Below are 9,379 nucleotides of genomic sequence, written 5' to 3'. Positions count from 1 at the left end.
GCACAGAGGGTGTACAATGAATGAGGTAGTAGGGCTTCATGCTGGGCACTGTGTAGGAATGGAGTGTATACTGTGCAGGCTGGCACAGAGGGTGTACAATGAGGTAGTAGGGCTTCATGCTGGGCACGGTGTAGGAACGGAGTGTGTCCTGGCAGGCTGGCACAGAGTAGCAGTGTTCCTGTCAGAGCCATCAGCATTCAGCATCCTCAGTACACACAGAGCCGCCTCCTTTGTGTCTCCTCTACACACAGGCTGCTTCTCTTCTCTCCCTCCTTGTAGTAGAGGTCTGCCCTTCCTCCTCCTCCTGTATGTCAGTGCAGCCAGTCTCCCTCCCTCCCCTCTCCTCTCCCCAGTGTTGCTGCTGCAGCCTCCTCCTTCTTGTGTCTGCCAGCTCCGGTGCCTAGCTAGCAGTGTGCCCCCCCTTCCCTGTGCCATTCTCTGGGGTTGGGCATCCCTGGATGCCCGAGGGACTGTCTGTACTCAGCGCACTGCGGTCTCCAGGGGGGCCGTGCAGCCACTGCAGCAGGTAAGAGCCACCCTCGTCTACTGCACGCTGCAAGCTGCAGGGAGCTCCTGTGCCCGGGCTCCCCTCACACAGCCCGGCCTGGCTCTCCCTCAGCTCCATACCGCCATCTTGCCTGCCCTGCAAAGTGATCATGTCTGGGCTACAAGTGAGTGTAGGGAGGGCTGAGCACAGCACAACATGTTACACTGCACTGCCATGGAGAGGAGGAACACACACTGCATGGACCATGTACCACACATTGCATTGTCCATACACCTGTCTTTACACACTGGTGCAGACATATGTACACTCTGCAGGCTGTATTGGCTCCTGGCTCTGCCTTTTATTATTTGCACCTGGATGTAGTGCCCATAAGGCAGAGAGCAGTGACCCATAGCAACACATGCTAACCTTTAGTAACCCAAAGCAACACATGCTAACCTATAGGAACACAACTCATAGTAACCCAGCAGAATCTACACAGCTGTGCCAGACATGCATTACTACACCCCCATATAGAGGGCAATCAGAGGAGTGCACTCTGCATTACATTGCATGCACAATTCAGACTACATCATGCACCTTTACATTGCATTATGCCATACACCCGGCTTTACACAATGTTGCAGATCACATTCAGGTGCAGACATTTGCATACTGTTGATTTACAGTCTGCCAGTTGTATTGACTCTTAGCTGTGCATCTTACTATTTTCACCTGGATGTAGTACCCATAAGGCAAAGAGCAGTAACCCATAGCAACACATTGTACCCTATAGGAACACTTAACCCATAGTAACCCAGCAGAACATGCAAAGCTATGCCTGACATGCATTACTACACCCCCATGTAGAAGACAATCATCACATTGCTTTACGTTGCATGCACAACCCAGTCTGCACCCTCTAGCTGTACATTGCATTGTCCCATACATGTTGCTGTACACAATGTTGCTGATCACTTGCAGTCTGCAGGTTGTATTGGCTCCTGGCTGGATGTATTGCCCATAAGGCAAAGAGCAGTAACCCATAGCGATATATAGTAAGCTATAGCAAGCCATAGCAACATTTAGTAACCCATAGCAACACATAGTAACCCAGCAGAACATGCACAGCTCCTGGCTGGATGTATTGCCTATAAGGCAAAGAGTAGTAACCCATAGCAATATATAGTAACCTATAGCAAGCCATAGCAACACATAGTAACTTAGCAGAACATGCACAGCTCCTGGCTGGATGTATTGCCTATAAGGCAAAGAACAGTAACCCATAACGATATATAGTAACCTTTAACAAGCCATAGCAACACATAGTAACCCAGCAGAACATGCACTGCTCCTGGCTGGGTGTATTGCCTACAAGGCAACGAGCAGTAACCCATAGCGATATATAGTAACTTATAGCAAGCCATAGCAACACATAGTAACCCAGCAGAACATGCACAGCTCCTGGCTGGATGTATTGCCCATAAGGCAAAGAGCAGTAACCCATAGCGATATATAGAAACCTATAGCAAGCCATAGCAACACATAGTAACTTAGCAGAACATGCACTGCTCCTGGCTGGATGTATTGCCTATAAGGCAAAGAGCAGTAACCCAAAGCGATATATAGTAACTTATAGCAAGCCATAGCAACACATAGTAACTTAGCAGAACATGCACTGCTCCTGGATGGATGTATTGCCTATAAGGCAAAGAGCAGTAACCCATAGCAACACATAGTAAGCCCTAGTAGCACTTAGTAACCCATTGCTGCACATATTACCCATAGGGGACAATTATTAACCCATAGCAACACACACTGTAACCCAACAGAACATGCACAACTATATTTGACATAGCTTTACCACACCCCATGTAGAAGGCAACCATCAAAAGGCTACACATTGCATGTACAACTCCGTCTGCACCCTGTAGCTTTACATTGCACTGCCCCATACATGTTGCTTGAAGCTTATTACACTCACTGAGATTATCGAACAAATGATCGCTCGTATTTTTTTGCATGCTTGTCTCCATATCGAAAACAAATAGGTTACTGAAGTACGAAAATTCTTGTATGACAGAATAAAAATTCGGAAGTGATTTGTATTGTATTTTCTGATGAGAACTGGGCTGATTAAACGAACATTGTACGATCTTGTCCCTTTGGAAAATTTCGGACGAAAGCTGCGTACTAACAATCAGATTATTGTACGATCGCTTGGAAAGAGGTATTTTTTGTGCGATTTTCTGAATGTGTACGGGCCTTTACACAACATCACATGCAGTCTGCAGGTTGTATTGACTCCTTGCTGGATATATTGCCCATAAAGCAAAGAGCAGTAACCCATTACAGCACATAGTAAGCTCTAGTAACCCATAGCAACACACAGCAGAAAATACACAGCTATGCCTGACACCCCTATGTAGAGGTCAATCATCAGAGGATTGCACACTGCTTTATATCGCATGCACAACTCAGTCTGCACCTTGGAGCTTTACATTACATTATCTCATACATATTATTTACACAATGTTGCAGATCACATGCAGGCTGCAGGTTGTATTGACTCCTTGCTGGATGTATTGCCTATAAAGCAAAGAGCAGTAACCCATAGCAACACATAGTAACCTATAGCAAGTTAATTACTGTTAGCAACACTAAGTAACCCATAGCAACATACAGAACTTAGATGCAGAGCTGTGCAGAACATGCGTTACCACATCCCCATGTAGAAGGCAATCGGAGGGCTGCACACTGATTTACATTTTTGCATGAACACTTCAGTTTACACCCTGTAGCTTGCATAACCCCACACATATTGCGTTACACAATGTCGCAGATCACATGCAATGCTTTGAAGTCTGCAGGTTGTATTGGCTCCTAATTGTGCTTTTAAAATTTTCACCTGGACCCATTGCCCATAAAGCAAAGCGCAGTAAACCATAGCAACACTAAGGGCTCTTTCACACGGAGCGGACCGTTTCTGGGTCCGCTCCATGTGTCCACACAGTGCAGGGACCGCCCTGTCTCTGCTCCGCTGTCCCCTATGGGGGACCGGATGCAGACGGACCGTCTGTCCGTCTGCATCCGGTCCGTTACGCCGAACGGAAGAAAAATAGGGTTTCTTCAGTTCGGAAAAGCAGATCCCGACTGACGCGGACGCTAGCGGATGCTCCATCCGCTAACGGACGCGTTCCCATAGGGATTCATTACAAGTGCGTTAACGGACTTGTAATGAACGGACGAACGATCCGCTGGTGTGAAAGGACCCTTAGGGAAGATTTACTAAACCTGGAGTGTGCAAAATCTGGTGCAGTTCTGCATAGAAACCAATCGACTTCCATTTTTTTTGTCAGGGCTTAATTGAGCCAGCTGAAGTTAGAAGCTGAATGACTACCATGGACAGCGGCATCAGATGCTGAGTGCTCCAGTTTTAGGAAATCCCCCCCCCCCTCGTAGTAACCCATAGTAACACATGGTAGCCCATAGCAATGCATATTAGTTCATGGTAACGGTAGTCCACTGCAACACATAATAGCCAATAGCAATACATAGTAGTTTATAGTAACCCATAGCAACACATGGTAGCCCACAGCAACACATAGAAACCCATAGCAACACATGGTAGCCCACAACAACACATACTAGTCCATAGCAATACAAAATAGTTCATAGCAACACATTGTAACCCATAGCAATGCACAGTAGTCCATAGTAATGCTTAATAACCCATAGCAACATATGGTAGCCCATAGTAACCCATAGCAATACAAATTAGTCCATAGCAACACCTAGTAACCCATAGCAACACATGGTAACCCATAGCAATGCACAGTAGTCCATCCATAGTAATGCTTAATTACCCATAGCAACACATGGTAGCCCACAGCAACACATTGTAACCCATAATACATAGTAGTCCATAGTAACACCTAGTAACCCATAGAAACACATTGTAGCCCACAGCAATGCATAATAAGCTGTAGCAATACATAGTAGTCCATATTAAAGGATCACTAAAGGAAACATTTTTTTTAGCTAAATTGCTTCCTTTACCTTACTGCAGTACTGGTTTCATGTCCTCATTGTTTGTTTTTGCTTTGAAGTTGCTGTAATTCTGCTGTGATCTCCACACTTCCTGCTTGTGTGGCTCCTTATGAAAAAACTTATGGGAGCTTCTCACTGTGGTCTAAGCTGTGTGTCTAAAACTCCTCAGAACCAATCAGATTCATTTTAAAAACAAAACACTGCCCTGGATTTGTTTGTTTTTGTTCTGTGTGTCTCTTTACTTCACATAAACATGAAACCAGTTTAAAACCGAAAGTGAAACTAGAGGCACATTATATGATAGAATTTAATCTATTTGTAATCATTTTTAAAAGGAATCAGTCTACTTTTATGTCTCTATACTCTGTAAACAGTCATTTCAGCAAAAAAAAAAAATTCCTTTAGTGACCCTTTAAGACCTAATAGCTCATAGCAACACATGGTAGCCCATAGAAATATATAGTAGTCCATAGTAACTCGTAGCAGCACATGGTAGACCACAGCAATACATAATAGTCTATAGTAATACATGGTAGCCTACAGCAACACATAGTAACCCATAGCAATATAAAGTAGTCCATAGTAACCCATAGCAACACATGGTAGCCCACAACAATACATAGTAGTCCATAGTAATGCTTAGTAACCCATAGCAACACATGGTAGCCCACAGAAACACACAGTAACCCATAACAATACATAATAGTCCATAGTAACACTTAGTAACGCGTAGAAACACACAGTAGCCCATAGCAACACTGAAGGCCTGTACACACGATCGGAAAAATACAGCTTTCAAAGCGATCGTACGATAATTTGATGGTTAGTACAGAGCTTTCGAGAGCCGATCATCACAATTCATTTGACATTATTAGAAGGGAGAAACCCAAAAAACGTTCTCCTACGATACCAGATTGTACAATTTTCCTTTAATCAGTGCAGTCTTCATCCTGAAAATACAATACATGACATCACTTGTGAATTTTTATTCTGTCATACCAGAATTTTCGTAACTTTAGTAACCTCTTCATTTTCTAATTGGAGACTAGCATGCAAAAACCAAAAACAGACGGCCATTCGTCCGATAATCTCATGGTGTGTGAGAGACGTTAGTAACCCATAGACGACAGACATCTCTACTATTGCTGGGAACCCGCATCGGGTGTTATCTGATGGCTGTGAGCTATTGCATTGATCTTTCAACTATTAAAAAAAAAAGTATGTTTTTCTATTTATACAAATATCTATATTTAGATTTCGTCTTTCTTGTAAGATGTATGCAATGATTTTTCAAGCAGTATTTAGAAGAACCACTGCGTAGTAATTTAGCTGTCATTTTGCCCAAGCTGGTTCATTTCCATGCAGAGCGTGTTCTTTATGGAGATGAGACAATTCTACACAATATAGATTTTTACTACTTCTCCGATGACATATAGGTGGTCAGCAGGTGAACAGTGTTGCAGATCACATATGACTGCTGTTCCCCTCAGATTCAGGGTTTGCTCTCTGCTTTCATATAATATTATTTAATAATAATGTCAAGAAAAACGATGTCCACCAGCAGTGTTAGGGAAGTTCTTGCAATGGGAGCTGATTTCTGATTTGGTGCCTTAGGAGATCATTGCGTCTGAGGCCTCGTACACACGGCCGAGGAACTCGACGTGCCAAACACATCGAGTTCCTCGGCCAGTTCAGCCCTGAAGCCACCGAGGAGTTCGGCGGGCCGAGTTCTCCCATAGAACAACGAGGAAATAGAGAACATGTTCTCTATTTCCTCGTCGAGCTCCTCGTCGGCTTCCTCGGCCGAAAGTGTACACACGACCAGTTTCCTCGGCAGAATTCAGCCAGAAACTCGGTCGGAAGCTGAATTCTGCCGAGGAAACTGGTCGTGTGTACGGGGCCTTCCACATTGCTCTGTGCTGTGCTAAAAATGGTCCTTTACACCACAGACATGTCTGATGTGTCAGTATGACATGAACGTCTATGCATCGGGGGTTTATGGTCTGAATAGGATTGGTGTTTTCAGATGCTAGCCTTCAATAATCATTTTGTATAATGATGTGTGTGTTTACAAGTACGTTACACTGTACACAACACTGCTTGTTAGCAGGGCCGTCTTAATAGCATCATGGGCCCCTGGGCAAAGTAATGCTCTGGGGCCCCTAAAATGATGACAGTGAAGGTAAACAGACATTAAAGGAGTTCTCCAAGCTAAAACTTTTAACCCCCGCTGTGCCCGGGCTGTAAAACTATACAAAATAAACTTTCACTTACCTGCCTACGATCCCCCGTTGTTCCGATATCGCCGTCCCGTTCTCCGGTCCCGGTCTCTTCCACTTCCTGCGGGTCGGTGACTCACAGTGCACTCAGCCTATCAGCGGCCGCAGCAATGTCCCGTCGCGGCCGCTGATAGGCTGAGCGCACTGTGAGTCACCGACTCAGTTTTACACAGGGCTGTGGAGTCGGTAGATAAATGTTCCGACTCCCACTCCGACTCCTCAGTTTTATGTACTTCCGACTCCGACTCCGACTCCCCGACTCCGACTCCTCTGTATTAATATGCGAATGTATTTTATACATTCCTTGAGGGAAAGAAACGCAACCTACCACAGGACTACTGGCTGGGAAGCCAACAGTCTACTGTATTGCACAGTTTAAGCAAAAGACAAACACAATGAAAACAATCAAGTGGCTGGATAGTAGCAGCAGGCATAAACATCAGGAACAGGATCTTTACCAGTTCAAAAATACAAACCACATTATTTGGTTGTTTTAGAACAAAAACAAAGCTTATCTATAATGAACCAAAAACAAAATCTGTAAAACCTAGAAATGGTTTATATTAATCTTGAAATGTAGTTATAGGCTTAGCAAATGCAAATCAATTCAATGTAGAGTTCTAAGGAAGAGAATTGCCTCTGCCAGATCCTCTTTCATAGAAGCTCTTAAGTCAGACTGAGCCTAGGTTCACACTGCTGCGAATTCAAAACTTCGGGGCTGCGATTTTGCCGCGATTTCGGCCACAATTTAATGTAAATCGCGGCCCGAAATCGCAAAAAGGAGTACAGGAACTACTTTTTGAAATCGCAGATGCGGCGTCGCACTGATTAGGACGGTGCCATTGCCGATAATTGCCGCCAATTTGAGATGCGATTTGACATGTCAAATCGCATCTCAAATCGTTCCAAATCGTACCCAGTGTGAACCAGGGCTTTATTATTTTTAGGGCTGAAAATAATCTTTCGACACGGACTTGGGTGGGTGGCATTGCAGTAACTATTCTGGCCACATCACTAACGATCTCTGGATAAACAAGGATGGCTTCTTCAACAGTAAGTTTTGATGAGCGATCATACTTTTCAACTTCTTTTAGTGCTTTATAAAACTCCTGTTGGAATTTTTTTATTTGGACACTTACTGGTTCTCTAACATGCGTTCCCTGTAAAAGCAGAACACAACAATATGGAAAGTATAAGTATTGCAGCTCCTAATTGTGTGTTGCGTGCCATATAGTGAAGCACATGAAAAGCATGCTTCTTCACGGTCACTTAACGTGTTCGTTTTGCGGTTACGTGAGGCACTGCATGCATTGGTCTTTATTCTTACAGTAGAGAAGTCATTAATTATAACTTTTTGTCAATTGGGACATTTAAACTTGCTTTTTTTTATTTTTTATTCCAATCTAAATTTAGTAGGAGTCGGAGTCAGAGTCGGTGCATTGTTTGCCGACTCCGACTCCAGGTACCCAAAATTTCCCCCGACTCTGACTCCTCGACTCCAAATCCGACTCCACAGCCCTGGTTTTACAGCCCGGGCACAGCGGGGGTTAAAAGTTTTAGCTTGGAGAACTCCTTTAAGTAGGTAGGAGGCAGACTGCCCCCCCCTTTGCATTTATCACTCTCAGTGCCATCATGAGACCCCCAATTTCAGGGCAGTGTGGGCTCAAGGACCAGCTGCTTTGGGGAAAGATCAGGGGCCCCCCATGCAGCTGGGGCCCTGTGCCCTCTCATTAAGACAGCCCTGCTTGTTAGTCATGCAGGGCTAGCTCTGGATCTCGAAGTAATGTGACACAGTGCAGCTTTTACTACCTCTAATGAATGAGGACCTTTGTCATGTCTGATGCCAATCCGGAGGGTCTAAAATTAACTACTAGGGCAGGGGTGCCCAACCAGTGGCCCGGGGGCCATCCTCTGTTGTGGCCCACGACCTCGGGCTCAGGGATGGAATAGAATAGAATACTGTTATTAAAGGTACGTTTATTACCATATATACTCGAGTATAGGCCAAGTTTTTCAGCAAATTTTTTTGTGCTGAAAATGCCCCCCTCGGCTTATCCTTGAGTCATCTTTTTGCGCCTAATCTCCTTTGGGGAGACCCGGTACCGGTAAACTTGGCACACATGTAGCCCCAGTTCTCCTCTACAAGTGTGCAAAGTTTGCTGTCTGGGAGACCTACGGCCGGGGAGCACCGATTTTTCAAAGCTGGGCACCCCTTCTATATACTCTCATGTTAAACATAAGTCTAGTCATGGACACAGTGAGGCATGGGCACAGTGCTCCTTTGCAGCAGTCTGTGATTGCCTGTGTCCCAGGGGTTGCAGGTTCGATCCCGGCGGGGTCCACTCAGCCTTTCATCCTTCCGAGGTCGGTAAAATGAGAAACCATTGAGTTGGGTAATAATGACAACCATTATCAGCGCTTAGACACATCGGCAACGGTGTAATTGGCGCTATATAAGTGTAAGCATTATTATTATTATGAGGCATGGACACAATGAGGCATGGGCACAGTGAGGCATGGACACAGTGAGGCATGGGCACAGTGAGGCATGGGCACAGTGAGG

The 9,379-nt window shown here is 44.8% G+C and overlaps 1 protein-coding gene across 1 annotated transcript in view; it reads left to right on the top strand.

Moving 5' to 3' along the window:
* The first annotated feature begins 340 nt into the window (after nt 1-340).
* The window catches only part of MSANTD4 (Myb/SANT DNA binding domain containing 4 with coiled-coils), a 36,050-nt gene continuing 27,011 nt past the window's right edge, over nt 341-9,379 (top strand). Inside the window, exon 1 of the mRNA XM_040340239.1 lies at nt 341-526. The gene's annotated coding sequence lies outside the window, so the exon portion shown is untranslated. The remainder of the gene's footprint in view (nt 527-9,379) is intronic.

This window comes from Rana temporaria, chromosome 2, assembly GCF_905171775.1.
Source record: "Rana temporaria chromosome 2, aRanTem1.1, whole genome shotgun sequence".
Taxonomy (NCBI): Eukaryota; Metazoa; Chordata; class Amphibia; order Anura; family Ranidae; genus Rana; species Rana temporaria.
The sequence above is the reverse complement of the archived record's forward strand: the minus strand, read 5'-3'. Positions and strand labels throughout refer to the sequence as shown.